Source organism: Palaemon carinicauda, chromosome 3, assembly GCF_036898095.1.
Source record: "Palaemon carinicauda isolate YSFRI2023 chromosome 3, ASM3689809v2, whole genome shotgun sequence".
NCBI lineage: Eukaryota > Metazoa > Arthropoda > Malacostraca > Decapoda > Palaemonidae > Palaemon > Palaemon carinicauda.
Window position 1 is genome coordinate 70,691,971 of NC_090727.1, and position 21,404 is coordinate 70,713,374.

The 21,404-nt window shown below is 46.6% G+C and overlaps 1 long non-coding RNA gene across 1 annotated transcript in view; it reads right to left on the reverse strand.

Annotated features, from left to right (window-relative positions):
* LOC137638332 (uncharacterized) overlaps positions 1–20,803 on the reverse strand; it is a 45,460-nt gene extending 24,657 nt beyond the window's left edge. Inside the window, exon 1 of the long non-coding RNA XR_011044063.1 lies at positions 20,689–20,803. This is a non-coding gene — a long non-coding RNA (uncharacterized lncRNA). The remainder of the gene's footprint in view (positions 1–20,688) is intronic.
* Positions 20,804–21,404: the final 601 nt, after the last annotated feature.

Below are 21,404 nucleotides of genomic sequence, written 5' to 3' on the forward strand. Positions count from 1 at the left end.
TTGTTGAGAGAACTCACTGCTATGCTCACCCGAAGGTTCACGATAACTTTTGTTGTGTAAGCGCGAACGATCAACACAACGAGAGTTTAAAAACTCTGTCATAAAAAGAATGACTCTGGTCACGAGAACCCGAAAGTTCAGCGTGAACTGTGTTGCGCGAACCCGAAGGATCAGCGCAAAGAGAAACCGGAGTTTCTCTGTCACGATACACCGAAGTGTTAGCGTGACTAGAGTTACGAGAGCCCAAGGGTTTAGCGTAACTCAGGTTACGAGACCCCAAAGGGTCAGCATTACGAGGAATAGAGGTTCCTCTGTCACAAGATCCCGAATGATCAATGTGACTGACAGTATGAGAACCCGGAGGTTCAACGTTACCGTCGTTACGACAGCCCGAGGGTTCAGCGTAAGAGAAACCCAAAGATTTCAAGTCGCGAGAGCCGGAAGGTTCAGCACAACGGAGACCCGAAGGACTCCTGCTGTCATGAGAACCCGCAGGATCAACATGACGAGAGCCCGAAGGCTCACGATCACGCCAGCCCAAAGGGTGATCCTCACGAGACCCCGAAGGGTCAACGTGAGGAGAACCAGCAGGTTCAAAAAGACGTCTCCTCACAGCCCGAGGAGGAGAACGCTCGGTGTGGAGAGGGGTTACCCACCCCTCAACTCTACGAACCTCCGGAGAGGATCGTACAACAGACTCCGCCCGAGGGGGAGACTGATTGAGGTCAACAGATAAATCCTCTGCAGGGGAGGAAAGTTCGCCCAAAGGAGAACTACGCTTATAACAAGGTTCTCTTTCCGCCCCTGGAGGAGAACCTAAAGCATAAGAAGATTGCCGATGCACAGAGGCAACCTTCTCTCGCGAACGAGAGATATGTTCCCCCGAAGGGAAAGCTCGCCTTGGAGAGAGCCCCGCCACCGCCCCTGTTGGGTTAGCTAACTCCTCGGCGTTCCTTGGGGGAAGAGAAGGAGCCGACTCACTAGGGGAGCCGCCATCCTCATCTATCCCACAGGGTTGACCTGAAGTCACAAGACCTGCGCTACTGCTCGACCGTACCCCGGACGGGCCTGGTCGAGGATTAGCTTCGGGCAGAGATTTGGGCGCAGAGGAAGCAGAAGCCCACAATTTCTTCGATTTCGAGGAAGACCCCAAAAGCGAAGATTCGCATTTACACTACTTCTTCTTACGCGCAAACCTCTCCCACTGGGAGGCAGGCCACTCTCTACACTCGGAACAGGTGTTGTCCTGCGAACAGAGTTCCCTGGCAAGCCGGGCATAAAGGGCGTGGGTCTGTCTCCACGGACGACATGAAGGTGCCGCAGCAGTGGCGTTCAATCCCTGAACATGTCCGCATAGCGAGACAATAACCATACATGCAGCGACACACACAAAAGAAAAAGAAAAAGTAATAAAGTCAAGGCAGTTTGTTTAACGGGAGAGAGAAATGGCACGTCTACACTCTACCGAGCCAAAAGTAAAAGTTGTTACTCAACCGACAGGTGTGAATGAGTGGAGTAGCAACTCTACTCCAAACCCCTCCCGCTAACTAGCGGATGGGGTAATTATCCCTCACTAAAAATGTCCTGGCTGGTTTTCAACGTTGCCGAAAGTAATACCCTATAAGTAGCGAAGGTTTGTATCTGTGTCGGAACAAACTTCATTTAAGTGATCAAAGGGTGCAGTAAGACTGGAGGATAAGGTGAACCATACTCTAGAAACCTGACCACTGAGTGGGTATGACTTCACTGAGAAAGAGATCAAGGCCCTTCCACTGGAACACATGGATCAGGAGAGCAGATCACCCTTCACTAAAGACAACAAAGAGCTTTTCTTGATAGGAGCTTACATAAGGAAGTCATTTAGAAGGTAAGACTTCCATTGAGGATGATAGATCCATGCCCTTTCACTGGAGCATCTGGATCAGAGCAGAACAATCACTTCCCTTCAGAGGTGATGAAGAGATATCTTAATAAGAGCTTATGTCTGGAGAAAGCCTACACAAGAAAGTCTCAAACTAACCCTAAAAAGTTCAGCCAAAAGCACCCTCCCATAAAAGCTAGCACAGAAGACTGCTCGCTCGCTCGCTCTAATACTCTACACGTCTACAGTGTCTAACTTTCCTCAATATCACAAGACCAATCTTGTGAGACAAGACCCTCTCTCGCTGGAAATGCTGTAAAGCATATAAATATTCAAAGAAAGACTTCAAGGACCAGTGATTCTGATTTCTGTATATGAGCAATATAGCCTAGTGCTGTGACTTGAAGGGCGGCCACTTAGCATCCAAGTGCAACAGGGAGAAAACCCACCACTAGTAACTTTATGCCAAAGTTAGAAGAGGTTGGCCAGCAAGATGGAAGAAAGGGAGAAGCAAGGGAGGTAAAATTGAAAGAATGCTGCAAGAACCATTAGGGAATAATCATAGTGCACTGTGTGAGGGGCATTGATGGTACTGGAGCCTTACCAAGGACTGGTGAAACCTCAGCAGGTTAGGGTGATGAGGAAAACTAGGCAGGCTAGGGGGATTTACTCTGTAAGACTAGTACTGTACAGCCAGGAGGTCTAGAAAAATCTTTTACCTATGGACAATGAGAAGACCCCAGAACCGAACCACCTTACATAATAGTGTTGAGTACCCTGCTGATTGATTTATTAATCAGGGAGAAGGGGAAGACAAAGATGGCAATATTGTCACAGGGAGCTTCTTATTGTACTGGATGGCATACAGGTTCTTCAATAGCTTTCTCATTATGAAAGAATGAAGGGACCCCTTAATATCTATGATCAGCCTCTTGAAACTTGAATCTGGTCTACCACAGCATTTAGCTTGCTGCTTGAAAAATCATGGTTTTCTTACCAAGGCAAATAAGCTCCATGCTTCTCTAGACTGTGGGCATCTGACCCTTCAGAGATTGACAAGATCAACCAGTTATCAAGACAACAATAAAGACATATCCCATGTCACTTACCATAAGCCACAAGCAGAATATACACTTATGGTAATTTTCAAAGCTATTGACAGTGTGAAGCACAGAACTTTGAACTGGCAAACAGCTCCTATGCAGATGAATCAAGGTAATGTTTACTCATATGAATGGGTATCTGGAAAACCTCATCCTCCTAGTCTAACAAAACCCTGAAATTACGTAGTGTAGAAACTCGACAATAACCAAGTTTTCATCTGCTGATTGATTTATTAATCAGGGAGAAGGGGAAGACAAAGATGGCAATATTGTCACAGGGAGCTTCTTATTGTACTGGATGGCATACAGGTTCTTCAATAGCTTCCTCATTATGAAAGAATGAAGGGACCCCTTAATATCTATGATCAGCCTCTTGAAACTTGAATCTGGTCTACCACAGCATTTAGCTTGCTGCTTGAAAAATCATGGTTTTCTTACCAAGGCAAATAAGCTCCATGCTTCTCTAGACTGTGGGCATCTGACCCTTCAGATATTGACAAGATCAACCAGTTATCAAGACAACAATAAAGACATATCCCATGTCACTTACCATAAGCCACAAGCAGAATATACACTTATGGTAATTTTCAAAGCTATTGACAGTGTGAAGCACAGAACTTTAAACTGGCAAACAGCTCCTATGCAAATGAATCAAGGTAATGTTTACTCATATAAATGGGTATCTGGAAAACCTCATCCTCCTAGTCTAACAAAACCCTGAAATTACGTAGGGTAGAAACTCGACAATAACCAAGTTTTCATCGTGAAGATAGTAATGAAAACTTAATCGAGGGGAGTAGTTGCTATCTGTTTTCCAGTTACCAGATGCCTCCACTAAGAAGAAAACTGTTAAAGCCTTGCAGCTAGTCTTTAATGACTTAAAAGCTCATATTTCTCCAGCATGGCTCTTCCAGTGGCAGGGCTATAGATATATTACTGAAAAGAATTCTGGAAGCAGATTATATCTAGACGTATATTAAATTCATTGCTGGACAGGTAATACTGTATATACATAAGTCCATCCATGAACCAGTAACACAAACCACCGAGGCAGGCCAAAGAATGATTCTTTGCGTGTGGAACTGATAGGCGATGTTGGTCAACATTCGCAATGGAGACCTCCTCCTCCTTATGGCCAAGATTCCTTATGGCCAAGATTCCTTAAAAACAACGAAAACGTTGGTATTTCTTTGTTTACGATTGATAAAACTGGTATAAGGTCCAACTCTTCACTCCTAGGAAGCGGATTCGCTTATGCGAAGTTTCGGCCAACCCGAAATTTAAGAAGGAACTGGCTGGAGAGAAGGAAGAGTAAACTAGTTATGCCTGGTTACGAGAAGGTTGGAGGGAATGCAAGACCTGACTTCCCGTAAGGATTATAACTATCGAAACTAATGATCTATTAGAACGAAGCTCTAATTGTATGATGGTACTTATTCCTTGTTGGTAGAAAATACTGCTTGCCCACATGCACTTGCGCAAGCGTACTTCTTTGCCTCCAGGTAAGTGTTTGAAAACATGCATGAGCCTGCTTGTGAGAATAATGTATATGCGATGAATCACAACATTATTGCTCAAAAAGAATGGTTGTTGACTACCTGTAGCCTTGTCAACATGTTCATGAGTGTGTGTATATCCAGCTAGTGCAGTGATCAAACTGACATCGGTATTAAACGTTTGCCCTTAAGTGAATACTTGCTTGCTATCATTCATGAACGTTAGCAGAGGTCGACGCTATTTCTTTGGGAATAGAGGCTGGCGAAAATTAAACTTACAAGGGTATGTTTCACACGCCCGTTGTAAGAGCTCCAAAGAGCTCTCCATTCCGTAGGGAACACAAGCCTGAGAAAGTAACACTGAAGCATTTCACTAAACTCTGCATCTAACAAGATTTGTGGTGCCTTGGTGGCACAATGATGGCATGCAGCACCCACAAGCGGTTGGTAAGCATCATAAATTGAGCCAATAACCCCTGAGGGATTCCTCTAATGAGACTCCTCATACAATTCTAGGTTTCTACCTCCCTGGCAGTGTCTGAATTTTGTCTAAAGAATAATTTTATGAGAATTTAAATTCATGAGCAGTGAGGATATACCCCAATATTTGTGGTAACCTTTGTTCTTATTTACCAGGCCAAAAAATGTACATTACTAAAAAAAGGAAAAAAGAAAATGTAAATTATAAAGATCCCTTCATAACTAAAAAAAAAAGTTTGAAGACCTAACACAAAAGGTAAATTATGAAAATCCCTTCACAACCAACCAAAAATACAGAGAACTAACACACAATCCCAGCAAAACATACTTTATTTCAAGGAAGAAAACCCTCCCTAACAGAGTCAAAATGTTGTGAAACAATAGAGTCCTTTCAATGACGTCACTGGGAATCGCCAGCGGCCATGCTGGAGGACATGCAAAGCGAAAACATGGCAGCTGCTACAGCGAATATGGACAATGAGAGCGACTTTGTCAAACAATGGTCGGGTGATGATAAGCGTTTTTACAAGCAGAAACTCGATCTAATTGATGACCTAGATCCATACCAGATGCAGAATTCATTCAGTCAAAATATTGAGGGTTTTCCCAGTATTTCATACATTGATATGGTGAACTACTTTGTACTGTCGGCCAACTCAGAACATGAGTGGGCATACATTTCTATTGAATAATCTGCTTCCAGAATTCGTTGTTTTTCCCTTTAATGCTTTTAAGTCCAAAATTAGGTAAACACTGGGCCAATGAAGAGAGTGTTTATAATTATAAAGCTAATATTGATCATTTAGCCTAACCTTGTGTATTATAATTTTTGACTGTCAAAATGTATGTAAAAGTTTTGCATTATAATGTCAAATCTTTATCAGCTCATGCCTAACCATTGTGTTTGTTTGGTTACGAATGCTATAATTTCTTATATTCATATAAACATATGATGGACAAACTCTATTGTAATGCTCTTGGATGATCTTTTTGCCTCCTTGCAATTAAATGCGTAAGTTTAATTATTTTTCAATGTTTCATAAATAAGCTGAAGACCCCTTCGGGTTAAACCAGCTTTCAGATATTATTATTATTTATAATCAATGTTTATTCATCACATAGGCAAATTAAAATAAATATAAATATACACTTGATTATATATAGGCATGACCACCTTGACGAAATAGAGACTTAGGTAAGTAGCCTTTGTTAATATAGCCAATATGGGCGCTTTTAATTTTTGTTTTGAAAATCTGAGATGCCCCTTTGATGTTTAAAAATTGAGATGTCCCCTCCCCCACACACATTACACACTGAACTGACGATGATACTTGTGAAGTCACCTATGCGATCGGATATAGCATGTTTACACAGGAATAATGATACTTTTAGGGCCTAGCCGAGACTGACCTGATATGAAATGATCAGAACAAATACGTGCGTAGGGTAGTGAGGATTCACGTAGATCAGCCCGTGATATTCTGGTCAACCACAGGTCACGTCTGCGCTTGGCTAATACCTCGGTATCTTTGTCCTGATTCTGAATAACTGCTGGTATGCGGTAGAAACTCTTGTCATCTCTTCGTCCTCAATTCCCACAGCCAGCAATAGCACAAAAATAACAAATTCGAAGATAATTTGTATTTTTCCTAACCATACAAACCTTAGCTATTTACAGTGGGTTTACCTTTTAGCGCAGCTGAAATGGCGAGCCATTAGAATTTAACGAGGGTGTATTACCCCCGCGCTAGTTAGAGGGGGGTAGGGGAGTGGTAGCTAGCTACCCCTCCCCCCCCCACACACAGATGAATGCTCACTTTCACTTAGAGGTAGGACTTGTCTAGGGGGATAGGGCTGGCGGGCAAATATGTGTAAATAGCTAAGGTTTGTATGGTTAGGAAAAATACAAATTATCTTCAAATTTGTCATTTTTCCGTAACCGAAATACAAACCACGCTATTTACATTGAGTGACTTACCCATTAGGTAGGGTGGAAAGTCCCCAGCCATACTGGCTTTGGCTTTACCCGGGGACTCAGAATCCGAGTGAGTCGCACTCGAGAAAAGGAGTCCCTGCACCTCACAAGTTCCTTGCTCCGCAAGGAACCGTGTGGCCTACATAAGCTTGTGTGTGAAGGAAGAAGTGTGACCCGTCCTAGGCAGTTGACCTGGAGTTCCAGAAGGAACTCTGGGTTAGGACGTTCCCAATACCACCTCGTCAGGGTATGGGGGACGCGACAGTATTGACTCAATACTCGGAACACAAGGAAGCATGGTTTACCTGCAGAGGTTCGAGGTCAGCTATGCAGAGACCAGGATGCTGCTTCCCCGTAGAGGGGATGATGAAGAAAGAAATAAGGGCCCGACATACTTCTTTCGTTCATGCAGACTAAAACCTGATAACAATGCCCTCAAACTTCTGCTACCTGTCCACAAAGGAGCCTGAGGTTAGACCAGCTGTTGTGTAGCCACCACAGAGCAATAGAAAACGTATCGAGACTCCTGTGGGTCACGCCCTGCAGGAAGCGGGCTGCGAAGGTCATTAGACTCTTCCAGACTCCAACTTGTAGCACCTGCGTCACAGAGTAGTATTACTCGAAGGCGAGGGACATTGCGATGTATCCAACATTGTGCTGTAGGGCGACGTGACGGGGGAGGGTCTGGAGACAGGTCAAGATGAATGTCCTTGAGTCCGGGCTGAAGAGGTATACTGGTGACTCTCCCCCGTGTCCTCCTTGTGCTCCCAAATCGGCTGCAACTGAGGAGAAACTGCAGCTGTTCTCAAAGCTAAACACTCGATTCCTTTACTGGCAAGAAAGAGAAGGTCTTGGGACATCAAATACATAATGGAGACTCGAAATCTTGAAGGAATTGGACCGAAGGGCCGGGACCCCCAGATTCTGACTCTAGCCAACAACTCAGGAGTGAACTTGAATGTTGCCTTCCCTTCTTCCTTAGAAAGGGCGGAGTCGTACGAGACCAAGAAGATTGCTTACACACTGGGCGTGGCCAGAGTGAGCAGGAGACACAAGGCGGAATACAATCCGAGGACTGTCGTAAAGGGTCTTGAGAAGATCTCTTAAAGGACTAAAAGTCCGAGCCATGCTCCAAGTTGGAGGTCTTCCTCTGACTAGGGCAGGGACGATCGTAGCTTTGCATGAGCGAGGAAAGATCCAGCGGGCAGGAAAAAGTTATTCCTTTAAGCCTGAAGGTCAGGGAAAGGCTGAGCGACAGGCTTCATTGCCGAGAGCGGAAACGAGTTTCCTCCCGTCGAAAGGCAATAAGACCGTTATTGCTGGAGAAGAGGCCTCAAGGGAAGAGGTATATCTCCCACGGCACCAACCACCGAAGACTCTTCACTTTGCCTGGAAGACCCTTGCGGATGACTATCGCAGGTGACGCGACTCTAGCGGGTTGTCTTTTCTTGAGGAGGAGGCGTAGTGTCTCCAGACATGAAGCCGAAGCAACGCCCCGGTACGGGAGAGATGTCGCAGTGTGGTTGTTTGAGTAGTCTGCGCCGTGGGAGAAGCTCTCCCGGGAGTTCCGTCAGGGGAAGCAGAGGGTCCAGAAACCATTCTGCGCATAGTGTCAGTGGAGCTCTCCCATTGAAAGGTTAAAAGATAACCTGGTCTTGTTGAGACCCATTGTCCACAGACAAAAAGGAGGAAGACACAGGTGTCGAAGTTGTCCCACTATCACCGGAATGCATCTTGCCAGAGTCTCGGGGTCTGAGACTGGGGGGAAGAACAACGGAAGCTTGAGGTTCCAAGCTGTCGCGATCAGGTCCCCCAGACCAGGACTTGCTGGTTACTCAAGGTCAAAGACCCCCAGGTACACTCTCTCTACGAGCCTCTGCTGGATAGTCGGAGAGAACATTCCTCTTCCTGGAATGAGAGAGCCGATGGTGGTATTGAGAGAATCTCAATCATCCCGGTATCTCTACTGCGAGATGTGAAGGTGTGAAAATGCGTCCCCTGCTGGTTAGAACATGCCAGAATCATGAAGTCGACGCGCACGGGGCGACTCGGCAGGAGCTGTAGGATCTCTAGAGGGGCCAGACTGCGGCTACTAAGCCTGCCTGAATGATGGAGAGGTATCTTTCAGGTCTTGACCATAGGCCTGGACCGGAACATAGGGGCCAGGAAGTCCGGTTAAACGTTGCCTGAAACCACCGGAACTTGGACCGCCCCATATGGAACTTATCCTTAGGCAACCGTTCGGACTATAGACGGGTCAATGAGGAAAGGAGAACTAAGAAACGTTCCAACGTAGGGCTGAAAGCTCTGCTTGACTGAGAACAGGTACTGCGACTCTCCTCAGTCTTGCAACAGTCAACTGAAAGGAAGGCTCGGAGGATGTGGCAACAGAATTTGGCGTCCCCAGGTGGTCACCCATCCAAGTACCGACCAGAACCAACCTTGCTTAACCTCGCTGGACGGACCAGAAGCGGGGTTTCAACGTGGTAAGGCCGTTGACTAAATATCATGGCCAGATACTCCAGATGTTGAGGCAGAAGAAGAGAAGGCTCCAAGCAAAATACCATGAACCCACACTCAATGTAAGCATCCGGAAGCTTGTCCCGGCGCTGAAGAAGGTCGAACCCGAGCCTACCGGAGTTGACCAGCCCTCCAAATAGCAGAGGAGGCGGAAGCCTGCACCTGAGCGGCCATGAGGAAAGCAGGGAGAGTTCTCTGGGGGAAAAAAACCTGCTATGCCACGGCGGGATAGCCACACTGCATCATAAGCAGGAATACTTGCAGTCTAGGCTGGATTCGACGAGCTCCCTGGAAGATGGATGGAACGGAAACTGAAAGTACCCGTCCTTCCGATCCTGGGTTTAAGGAGTCTTGTCGCCTCGTTACCAGTCTGATCAATTCTGCTGTTCTACGCTGGCCGAAGTTTGTTCGACAAACTTGATCAGGGCTGAGATGTCGACTACGGAACTCCCCTCTCAGATCCTTCTTTACAAGAAAGGATCGACTGAAGAGGCCGAGGGTGAAGCCGTCGATGATCCTATGGAGGACCTTCGCCTAAGGTATGGATCATTCTGCCCAACCGGGCAACTCTTGCCGACGCTATGGCGTAGAGGTTCAGAGACACTGAATTCGCTGACAGAGACGGCTGGCGCGATATCCTTGGCTGATCACAGAGATTGTGCGGGAATGGGCATCGGGAAGCTGTCATCCGGATGAGTAACCTTAAGCATCCTCCCAGCGAGAACCCTACAATCCTAGAGTTCGTGAAGTCTGCCGCTCCTTTTAGGACTATGCCCCATCCGGGGGAGCCTCCCGTGCCATCTGTTCCTGACAGGAGGAAACTGCAATTGGACACCTTGTCCCAGTTGTCGTAGCCGATAACTTAGGCCAACGTGGTTGAAAGAAAAGGGCGCTGGAGCCCTGCAGAGTCTGGAAGAAAGCGCCTTGGAGGAGTGAAAACGGAAGTCGATTTCTTCCGCACAGCCACTGTCTAAGTCTCTGTCCTTGGGCACAAACAAACTCTTCTCCAGGATGGAAGGGTGTCTGAGGTCGTCGACCTCCACAGATGGGACACCCGAAGGAAGCCCTCAGTCAGCGCGTCCAGATGGTACAACATCGAGCTTGTCCGCAAGTTAGATACTTAACGACGAAAGGCCAAGGTGCCTGAGCCCGAGAGGAGGAAAGTACCCATGATCTTCCTGTAGTTTCCTTGAACCAAACCTCGGGCCGTAACCGAGGAGGGAAAGGACCTGGTAAGCCCCCAGAGGAAGGGGTAAGCAGTCACCACTTGGCCGATGGAGAAATCTCAAACGGAAAGCCCCCGCCAAAAATCCTTCCAGGGAATGACGGGGAAAGGCTAACCCAGGTTCTGGAAAGAGGAGTGTTGCTCAGACCTCCCTGAAGTTCCTTTCTATTCTTGGAAGTGCCATGCTCTGCGTTTACGGGGTGAGGCCGTGTTCTGGAAATATGCTCCAGAAGAACTCGCCAGGCTGGCCATGCTGCGAAAACCCCATTGGGAATCGTGGTCGCAATCGCCCTGGAGCTCGTGCGATGGCAATTCAAAGATTTGCGCGTGGGCGAACGTGGAAGCGTCATGCGCGGTCACGCAGGAACGCAAACGAAGGTGAGCGAAGGAGCGCAGAAGGAGGGCAAGCGTGGTAGGAAGGGCGAGAGCTGGTGGTCGGCGAGCGATAACCCATAGACGAGCAATGGATACTGAAATAATTAAGCCGACGTTCGTGCGAAGAAACACCGCCGGTTCGCGCGACGGAACACCGCCGGTTCGCGCGACGGAACACCGCCGGTCCGCGCGACGGAACACCGCCGGTCCGCGCGACGGAACACCGCCGGTCCGCGCGACGGAACACCGCCGGTCCGCGCGACGGAACACCGCCGGTCCGCGCGACGGAACACCGCCGGTCCGCGCGACGGAACACCGCCGGTCCGCGCGACGGAACACCGCCGGTCCGCGCGACGGAACACCGCCGGTCCGCGCGACGGAACACCGCCGGTCCGCGCGACGGAACACCGCCGGTCCGCGCGACGGAACACCGCCGGTCCGCGCGACGGAACACCGCCAGTCCGCGCGACGGAACACCGCCGGTCCGCGCGACGGAACACCGTCCGTCCGAGCGATGGAATACCGTTGATTCGCGCGCGGGCGAACATTGGAGAGCATGTGCGCGGACGCGCATGAGTGTAGACGTGCAGGCACATGGACGTGTGGGCGCGCAGGCGAATGATCGCGCGGGCGGGCAGGCGAATGATCGCGCGGGGCGCGCAGGCGAATGATCGCCCGGACGCGCAGGAGAGAGGTCGCGCGGGCGCGTAGGCGAACAGTCGCGCGGGGCGCGCAGGCGAACGGTCGCGCGCGCAAGTGTTAGAGCGATGGCGAGGAAACGCGCTGCTGCGTGGGCGAGGAAGACCGCTGCCGATATGGATCAACAGGCGATCGGTGGTGAGCTGGTGAGCGCTAACGCGCAGGTTGGCGAAGGCGCGTTATGGCATGTCGACGCATTGGCGAGCGATGGCGAGCGATGGCGAGCAGCATGCGCAGGTGAGCGATCGCGCGATGGCGAGCAGCATGCGCAGGTGGGCGATCGCGCGATGGCGAGCAGCATGCGCAGGTGGGCGATCGCGCGATGGCGAGCAGCATGCGCAGGTGGGCGATGGCGAGCAGCATGCGCAGGTGGGCGATGGCGAGCAGCATGCGCAGGTGGGCGATCGCGCGATGGCGAGCAGCATGCGCAGGTGGGCGATCGCGCGATGGCGAGCAGCATGCGCAGGTGGGCGATCGCGCGATGGCGAGCAGCATGCGCAGGTGGGCGATGGCGAGCAGCATCCGCAGGTGGGCGATCGCACGATGGCGAGCAGCATCCGCAGGAGGGCGATCGCGCAATGGCGAGCAGCATGCGCAGGTGGGCGATGGCGAGCAGCATGCGCAGGTGGGCGATGGCGAGCAGCATGCGCAGGTGGGCGATGGCGAGCAGCATGCGCAGGTGAGCGATGGCGAGCAGAAGCGCAGGTGGGCGATGGCGAGCAGCATGCGCAGGTGGGCGATCGCGCGATGGCGAGCAGCATGCGCAGGTGGGCGATGGCGAGCTAGTAGCTGGCGAACCATGTTCCTTCAGAAGCGTTGGAGAACGTTGGCGCGCCGGCTGTAACACACGCGGGCGATCCGAAGATCGCCGAGAGACAGGTGATCGCTGACGTGTAGAACGCTGTTGAATAGGCGATACTAAAATCGCCTGTGCGCGCTGGCGAGCAGGTGAACGCTGGCGAGCAGGTGATCGCTGGCGAGCTGATGATCGCTGACGAGCAGAAGGCAACGCGTGGAAGCCTGCGCATAGAAGAAGAGTCCTTGACCCAGACCTGAACCGAAGTTCTAGATCGTGAGGGCGAACGTGGGCGCACAGGGCGCGTAACAGTAACCAACAGGAACAGCTGACAAACAGGAGAGCGCTGGCGAAAGGAGAGCGCTAGCGATCAGGAAGCGCTGATGAGCAGGAGCGCCCCTGTGCGCTAACACTGAGCAGGAGCAGGAGAGAACATAGTAGAATGGCGCGCAGGGGAACCATGACACGCAAGGGAAGAACCCCCGTGGGAGGCAACCCCTTGCCCCGAAGGGAACGTTGTCCATCGGGAGACAGATGTCCATCGGAAGACCGTTGCCTGTCCGCCTGGAGACTGATGTCCGTTGGAAGACCGTTGTCTGTCGGGAAGACCGTTGCCCGTCGGAAGACGAGATCAGACTGCTGTCCATCTGCACCAAGGCGGAAGATCAAGAAGAAGGAGTTGTAGGCTGCAAACGGAGATTCAAAAAGGCTCCTCTTAGCACCCTTATAAGGAGATGAGAGGCCCTTACGACGAGGCGAACGGTGGGCCTTACGGCGAAGGAGGCCAACAGCAACAGCAGCAGAAGAATACTCCGAAGAGGAGTCTCTATGAGTGTACTCTCTCGCGAACAAAAGAGAAACACTTCGTAGAAGAGACTGGTCAGCCAGTGACCTAAAAGGAGCAATCCTCCGAAGAGGGGCTCCTGCAGTTGCCCAGCCCCTTGAGCGAAACTGCAGGTGTGACTGCTCAGCACCAAGAGCATAGTCGCACGAAAAAAAGGCAAGAGAAAAACCCCCCAAAAGGGGAAAAACTCAAGCCTGGACAGGAAAAACTTCCCTCGGAAGGAAAGTTACCCGCCCAAGGAAGCAAGCCTCCTGAGAGTTCTAAAATGAACTGGAGAGCTGTCCGTCGTCACGGGAGTACTTCCAGTAGAAGGAGACATGCCCCTGACGAAAATCCAAGGGGGGAGGCAGCAACAGCCGAATCCCCAGGCCTCAACAAGACAGCTCACACCGTTGCCATATTAGAGAAAAGAACTAGATCGTTAACTGTAAAAAAAAAAAAAAAATCATTAGTACACATTCATTCCCCTGGGAAGGCTTCGAAGAGGAATCCCGAGGGAAAGGAAACAAGAATTACACAACAGGCACGTGTCCTCACAACCACTTACACTCACGGAAGGAGAGCTGTAACCAAAACAGAATTATAACAATTATAATTATGAAACTATGTAATTATGTAATTTAAAAATTAATGAACAGTAAAGAAAGAACGAAATCCTCGAAAGGAATCGTTCTACAAGCTGAAAAATTAACAACTACAATTAGATTCATAAACTGATCGAGACAAACGTACGGCGTAGCAACCCCCCCACACGGAAAGGAAGCTACAAGGGCGAAGTAACACGTAGTAAAAGGGTGAACGACCTCGAGAGAGAGAGAGAGAAAGACCGAAGTTAAACTCGTTCGCCACCCATAAAATTACGCTGTGGTGGCCTAACTGCTGAGGACTCCACGTAGATATTGCACACTACACACACAACTCTGAAAAGGAAACTTACTGATTTCTATACTCAAATAAATATACAAACATGAAAACATGTTTATATATATATTGAGTGAAAGAAAAGTGAGCGATTAAGTAAAGACAAAACAAACAATGGCTGTCAAGAGAGGACCATGACAGAGACGTCTGTCACAGTCCGAGCCAAAAGTGAAAGTGAGCATTCATTTGTGTGTGAGGGGGGGGGGGGATAGCTAGCTACCACTCCCCTACCCCCCGCTAACTAGCGCGGGGGTAATACACCCTCGTTAAATTCTAATGGCTCGCCATTTCAGCTGCGCTAAAAGGTAAACCCAATGTAAATAGCGTGGTTTGTATTTCGGTTACGGAACAAACTGGGCATTGTGTGAATGTGAATGTGATGAAATGGCTAATTATTCAATAGTTTAACCATAGCTAATCACTGAACACGTTTTTGTTTGCCCTCCAAGATGGCGGACCGGAAGTTTGATGACGTGTATTTAAAGGACTCTATAGTGTACCCGTAGACGTGTTTTTTTTAGGTGGCCCTTGGTACCTATGCTTAAGACCAAACCACTACTTATTGCCTTGGTTCTGAAGTTTAAAGAATGCACCAAACAACTCTCCTATAGAATTACCCACTACCTTAAAGGCACTTTTACTCCAAAGTGGCCCATAGCATGCGTCATACCACACTTTGGTGTGAAAATGACCTAAAAAAAAAAAAGTGGTAAATTTACAGTTTCATTCATTATTGGGAAACTGGAATAAAAATATATTTGTTGCATCAGAAATAGTGTAGTTCCAACGAATTTAACGTTTATTTTGACCGCAAACGATCCGATTTAGAGATTTACTATGTAATTGGAGTTAAAACAACAAGTTGTTCTAGAATGCAGAAAGACCCTACTTCATCCTAACAATTATGGGGGACACCAGGTGGGAACCGGGGTTTTGGGTGGGGGGGAGGCGTCAAATGATATTTGCAATAAATGAATACTTGTCCTTCCACCAATCCTCCCCCTATACCCCTACCTAGCCCTGCAGGGGGGGGGGGGGCTCCCCCCCTGCGACCCCCCCCCCCCCAAAGGCCACAGTGATTTTCAGGGCACTACTGAACCTAATAAACCCACCTAACCTAGCCTAGGGGGCCTGTACCCCTACCTAGGGGCCCTGTACGCCTACCTAGGCCTACCGGGGGGGCCTCTGCCCCCCTGCGACCCCCCCTTAAGGCCACAGTGAGTTTCGGGACACTACCAAACTTGATACAATCACCTAACCTAGGGCCCTGTACCCCTACCTAAGCCTAGCCCCTGCTACCCCCCCCCCCCCCCTCCTTACAGCCACTACCTAACACATCCATCAAACCAAATCCAAAGTGATGGTACTGCTGTATACATCGTTATACTATCACCATTATAATATACTCTATAAATTAATGAAGCTTACCTTAAACTGTTGGTTCATAAAGATGTGCTGGTGCTTTGAGGAAAACGTGGAGCCGTTGCGAAGGTTCATTGACATGCAGGACAATTTTTATTTTGTAAAATTAAATTGTGTCTCTGGCACAAATCCACTAGTTTTTCCATATTCATTGTAAGTTAGGAAACAGTCAGGACAAGAAGATGGAATTTCAACTTCTTGTGCAATATGAGATGATGTGCTTGCTATGGCCTTCATGTCTAAGAACGAAATGAAATGTCTGGGTAAGATAATGTATTGTCGCGCTGTTGTATTGTCGCGCTGTGATTGGCCAAACATGTGCGACGTCATAGTGGACAGGTGCTGTGATTGGCCAAACGTGTAACACTTCATAGTGGACTAGTTTGTCTGCGGATTATAGTGGTTACAGGGCTCATTTAAGTAAATACAAGACACAGTCAACAATAACAACAGACTTAGAAAGAATCTGGGAGGAAGACATGAGTAGCGTGAGTTTGATCGTCGATATATAAAGAACTAGGCATTTGCGACATATGATATTTTACAGAAATAATACAAAAGACTTGCTTTACTCGGGAAATATATTATTATAATAGATTTCCCATAATGGATGGAACTGTAATAATACCAAAACCATTTAGAAGGCCTAAAAATATTGTCCGACTGGTAGGAGCTACAGATATCATTTGGCAGTTAAACCAAGATTCGGGTTAAAGGTTTCACTATAGCCAAAAAAAGTTTGCAATGAAATACAGTATAATTTAACTATTGGAAAATGTGGTTTGAGACTTGAGACAAAATAGGCTATACAGTGGTCCCTCGGTTATCGCGGTTAATGGGGACCGAGACCACCCGCGAAAACTGAAAATCCGCGAAGTAGCGGCGCCTCTTCAAAAATGCTTAAAAAAACGTATATATACCCCCCCTGTATACAGTACACCATATAGAATACGGGTAGAGAGAGAGAGAGAGAGAGTGAAATTCATGTTATAACAAAAAAAAAAACTGTAAAATATGTTGTCTGTTTACAATAACAATTGAGGGTCTAGAACACTGTTCTACCGAACAATTTACTTGCGAACAACCAATTATCGTTATCAGCTTTCAAAAACTAGCTAACATAATTAGTCCGTCGTTTTGCGCAACAAATTAACATTTATAATTTCTATTTCTGGGGGTTTAAGATTACAGTTAATACATAAATAAAATTGTACCATACCATATAGAAAATGGGTGGAGAGAGAGAGAGAGAGAGAGAGAGATTCATGTTAAACAATCAAACAATAAAACATTTAACTTACCTCTTACAATAAGTTCTTCTAAGCGTAGTTGATGAAAAGACCTGTGCAGTACGATGAGGTGATAATGATGAATGACTGCACAGGGGCATGAAGAGCTTTACTGCTCCTCGGATGACGCCGCAGACGATGCAGGAGAAGCTGCAGGAGGCGGCGTAGTGGCTGCAGGAGGTGTCGTAATGGATGCAGGAGGAGGCGTAGTGGCTATAGGAGGTGGCGTAGTGGTTATAGGAGGTGGTGTAAGGGATGCAGGAGGCGGTGTAGCGGCTGCAGGAGGATCTTCTTCTGGTTTTTTGCGCGTAAGAAACATCGTTATTGGGAGTTGTGAACGTTGTTTTTTTTTGTCGACGAAGATGCGCCTATACACAGCCATGACGTCATCAATACGATTGCTGAATTCGACGGCTCTTACCATGTTGTCATCCATTTCTTTGGCCCTTTTTTGGAGGTCTTTGGCAACATTGAAGAGGTCCTGTAAATTATGCAATGTAATGCCACCTTCTTCAGCTTCGTCACCTTCGTCACTAGCAGACTCGTCTTCCTCCTCACTCGCTGATTTGGTCATTTCCTGTAGGTCCTCCTCTGTCAGTGGGTTTGAGTGGCAGTCGATGAGATTGTTAATTTCATCAGCCGTCATATCCGAGAAGCCTTCAGTCTGCACCAACCGAGCCAGCCTGACAGCCTTATCAACGGCAGAGTGATGGATTTCGTTAGGCGTGAAACCCTCATAGTCATGAGTGATTTTGTTTGGCCACAATTTCTTCCAGCTGGAGATGAGTGTCTGTTCTTTCATGTCCTTTAGGGCATTCTGAATATTAGCCAGACACGTAGCTATGTTGTAGTCCTTCCAATAAGCTTTGATGCTGAAGGTCTCGTCGGTCTCTTCAATGGAGGAGATGAGACCCTCCATTGTTGACTTAGTGTAGAGGGCTTTGAAGGCCCTAATAACCCCCTGATCCATGGGCTGTATAAGGGAAGTGGTGTTGGGGGGAAGGAACTCCACCTGTACCCCTTCATAATGCAAATTAGTTGCATGACCTCCTGCACAGTCCATGAAGAGAACCACTTTAAAGGGCAGGCCCTTTTCAGCCAGGCAAAGCTTTACCTGTGGTATGAAAGAGTTAAGGAACCAATCAAGTGTGAGGGCCTTGGTGATCCATGCCTTTTTATTGGCCATCCAGTACACTGGCAGTAAGGCTTTGTTCTTGTTTTTCAATGCTCGAGGATTCTGTGACTTGTAGATAAGGCCGGGCTTCAGCATGAATCCTGCAGCATTGCCACACATGAGCAGAGTCACTCGATCCTTGTGAGCTTTGAAACCTGTCTTTTTAAGTTCGTCCTTGAAAAGAAATGTTCGGGACGGCATCCTCTTCCAGAAGAGGCCTGTTTCATCCATATTAAAGACTTGCTCCGGGACATAGCCATTTTCTTCTATTATTTCCGGAAACACATCCTCAACATAATGCCTCGCTGCTGCTTCGTCTGCAGAGGCTGCCTCTCCATACAACGACACACTCTGAAGTCCGAATCGCCTCTTAAACTTATCAAACCAGCCCTTGCTGGCAACGAAAGTCGTACGTGGTCGTCGTGGGATAGTCTGGCTTGAGGTACCAGGCAGAGGATCATCTTCGTCGCCGTCGTTTTCTTCCTCATCTTGAACGTTGTCGTCGTCACCACCCTCAGGCACCATAGCATCAAACAAAGTTTTAGCCTTACTTCGGATCATGTTTGTATCCAGGGTGATTTTCTTCTCCCTACAATCATGGATCCAAATAGCCAGTGCATTTTCCATTCGCACCATGGTCTTATTCTGGGTGTTTACAACCCTTTTGGCATCTTTCGTGAAAGATATTGCAGCAGTTTTGCGGATGTTCTTCTCTTCCTTCTTTATGTACCGTACCGTGGATTCATTAAGGCCATATTGTCGGGCTACGCTTGCGTAGCTATTTCCCGCTTTCAACTTGTCCAATAAACTCACTTTTTCGTTAATTGTTAACATCTTTCGCTTTTTCTTCGGTTCACTAGATGCACCAAGGGATAAAGAGCGTTTGGGAGGCATCACGAAGGGCTTCACAAAACTTTTACACTTAAAAAATCACCGCGAGACAAAGACTAACTAACCGCGATCTATGGCGAGAAGCGTATACGAGAAAAGCGTGGAGAGATGGGCATCGGGAGAAGCTTGGGCTAGTGAATGGGCCAATGGGGAGTCGAGTTCTCAGCGAGTGCTGGCCAATCAGCTTGCGTTTATGCCCGTGATGCTTAGCGTATACAGACGTGCATTTCTTTTAGTTTTAAAATTTTGTAAAATGATGCAATTACTAATTCTAATTGAATATTTTGTTTTCAAAATTTGTAAAATAATGTAATTTCTAATTTTAATTTAATATTTTTCATTATTATTAATTTTTTAATATTTTTTGATATTTTTAATTTTTTAATATTTTTTAGCCCCGCGAAGCTCTGAACCCGCAAAAGTTGAACCGCGAACTAGCGAGGGACCACTGTATCATTGTAATTAGCACCGTAAGGCATTTTTACGGTTTAATGGATTCCAAGGAATTGGTTGGTTTTCAAAAATGATGTGGCCCCTTATATTAAGCTTGGGAAGGTTAGGCTGAATCTGTATATAATTATGTACTTTTTAGAAGGTTAATTTGTGCTAGGCAGGGCACGGCACCATATAGGTCAAGTTACATTAAGGATGAAGTCAGAGTATAATGGTTAGGTTAGGCTAAGATGCATTTCAGTGTTGCACTGACTTTCAACCTTTGCCTAGGTAAGGTTAGGTTATGATGCATTCTTGTATCACCATAGTTTTTGCATACTCCCACCAAAATATTTCCCAGTTTCACACTTGGTTACACACAATTAGGCGAAGCTTTAGTAAGTTAATGGTAGAGCAAGGTTAAGGCTATGGTAGTTTAAGGAAAGAAGTTATAACAAAAGTTTCTTTAACAAGTATTATAAAATCTTGCTAATAAAAATACAAAGTGACAAATTTATAAATAGGAAACCCTCACAACAAAATTTATGGTGTGGTTCCTTTTTATCACTTGGTTCATTTGCTTAAAGGAAAAAATAAATCTTGCTTAGTGATCCCGAAAAAATCCCGTTGCCCATAACTGTTATAGGTGAGGTTAGGGTATTCCAAAATGAGTGTTACCCAACAATGATGGTCAAAATTATAAACCACTATGTAAAGCAGTTGTAATAAATACACAATCACTATTTAAGAATATAAATTAATGTTTATATCATTACCCAAGCGTAATCTTCACCAAATATGAACCTACACACAATGGCCTTACACTTATACCTCAAAGGCATAGTCCGTCTTCAAAGGCATACTTCATCTTCTGGTCTAGCATAAAATCATTTAAAATTTGGCTTTATCCCCAAGGCTAGCATAAAGTAGCCTATCCTCAAGGGTTGCATAAAGTAGGCTATCCTCGAGGCTAGCATAAAGTAGCCTTTCATCAAGATAAGCAAAAATAGCACCCAGTATACAAGCTGTTTCATGGGCTTGGCTACTAGAACATGTAGCCTACACAAGGTTCCATTAACCCTTACCTACTAGAACATGTACAACACCTTATTTCTTACACTCAACTCATATGCAATACTCCTTTTATATCAAATAAAGCAGCCTAAACAATGAACCATAACTTACCAAGTATTAAATCACAGAAATTTGTTCAAAATAACACAAAATAGATTCCCAAATACACAATAAGACTTTCTTCCGCCATGAGCATGGTCGATCAAACAATAATCATGAATATGGATGACAAGTTGAATGTACAACTTGAAAAATGAGCAGTGTTGCCAGATGGGTTAGTCTAAAAATCCTCAAAACGCATAATAAAAAAATCCCCCAAATAACCCAAAAATCCCCATTTCTACAAATATATTAATTACGCGTTATAATTCATGCATATGTAATTAAACTAATTGCAACAATATAGAAGTTTAATCACCTTTGACTTTTCTCCATAGATATTTGTACAGAATATTCACATAGACATCCAAAATCCCCAAATCTAGGGATAAATCCCCGTATCTGGCAACACTGCAAGAGAGAAGTGACAAAATTCAAGACAATGTCAATAGTAGAATTCAAGACAATGTCAATAGTAGTTCAAATAGACATAGTTTTTAGTGCTGAAAGTGACACTATTAAATAACATAAATGTAAGCAACAATGTAATTTACGAGGAGTCTCACCGAAGGTAATTTCTATGTCCAAATAAGTAACCATTAGAAAAAAATAAAAATGAAAGATTACATCAAACTCCCTTTTGATTGTTTTATTTGATTCTTGAAAAATTTCACGATAAAAAAACTTAATCTACGTAAGGATAATAAAACAAAATTACAATTTCATAA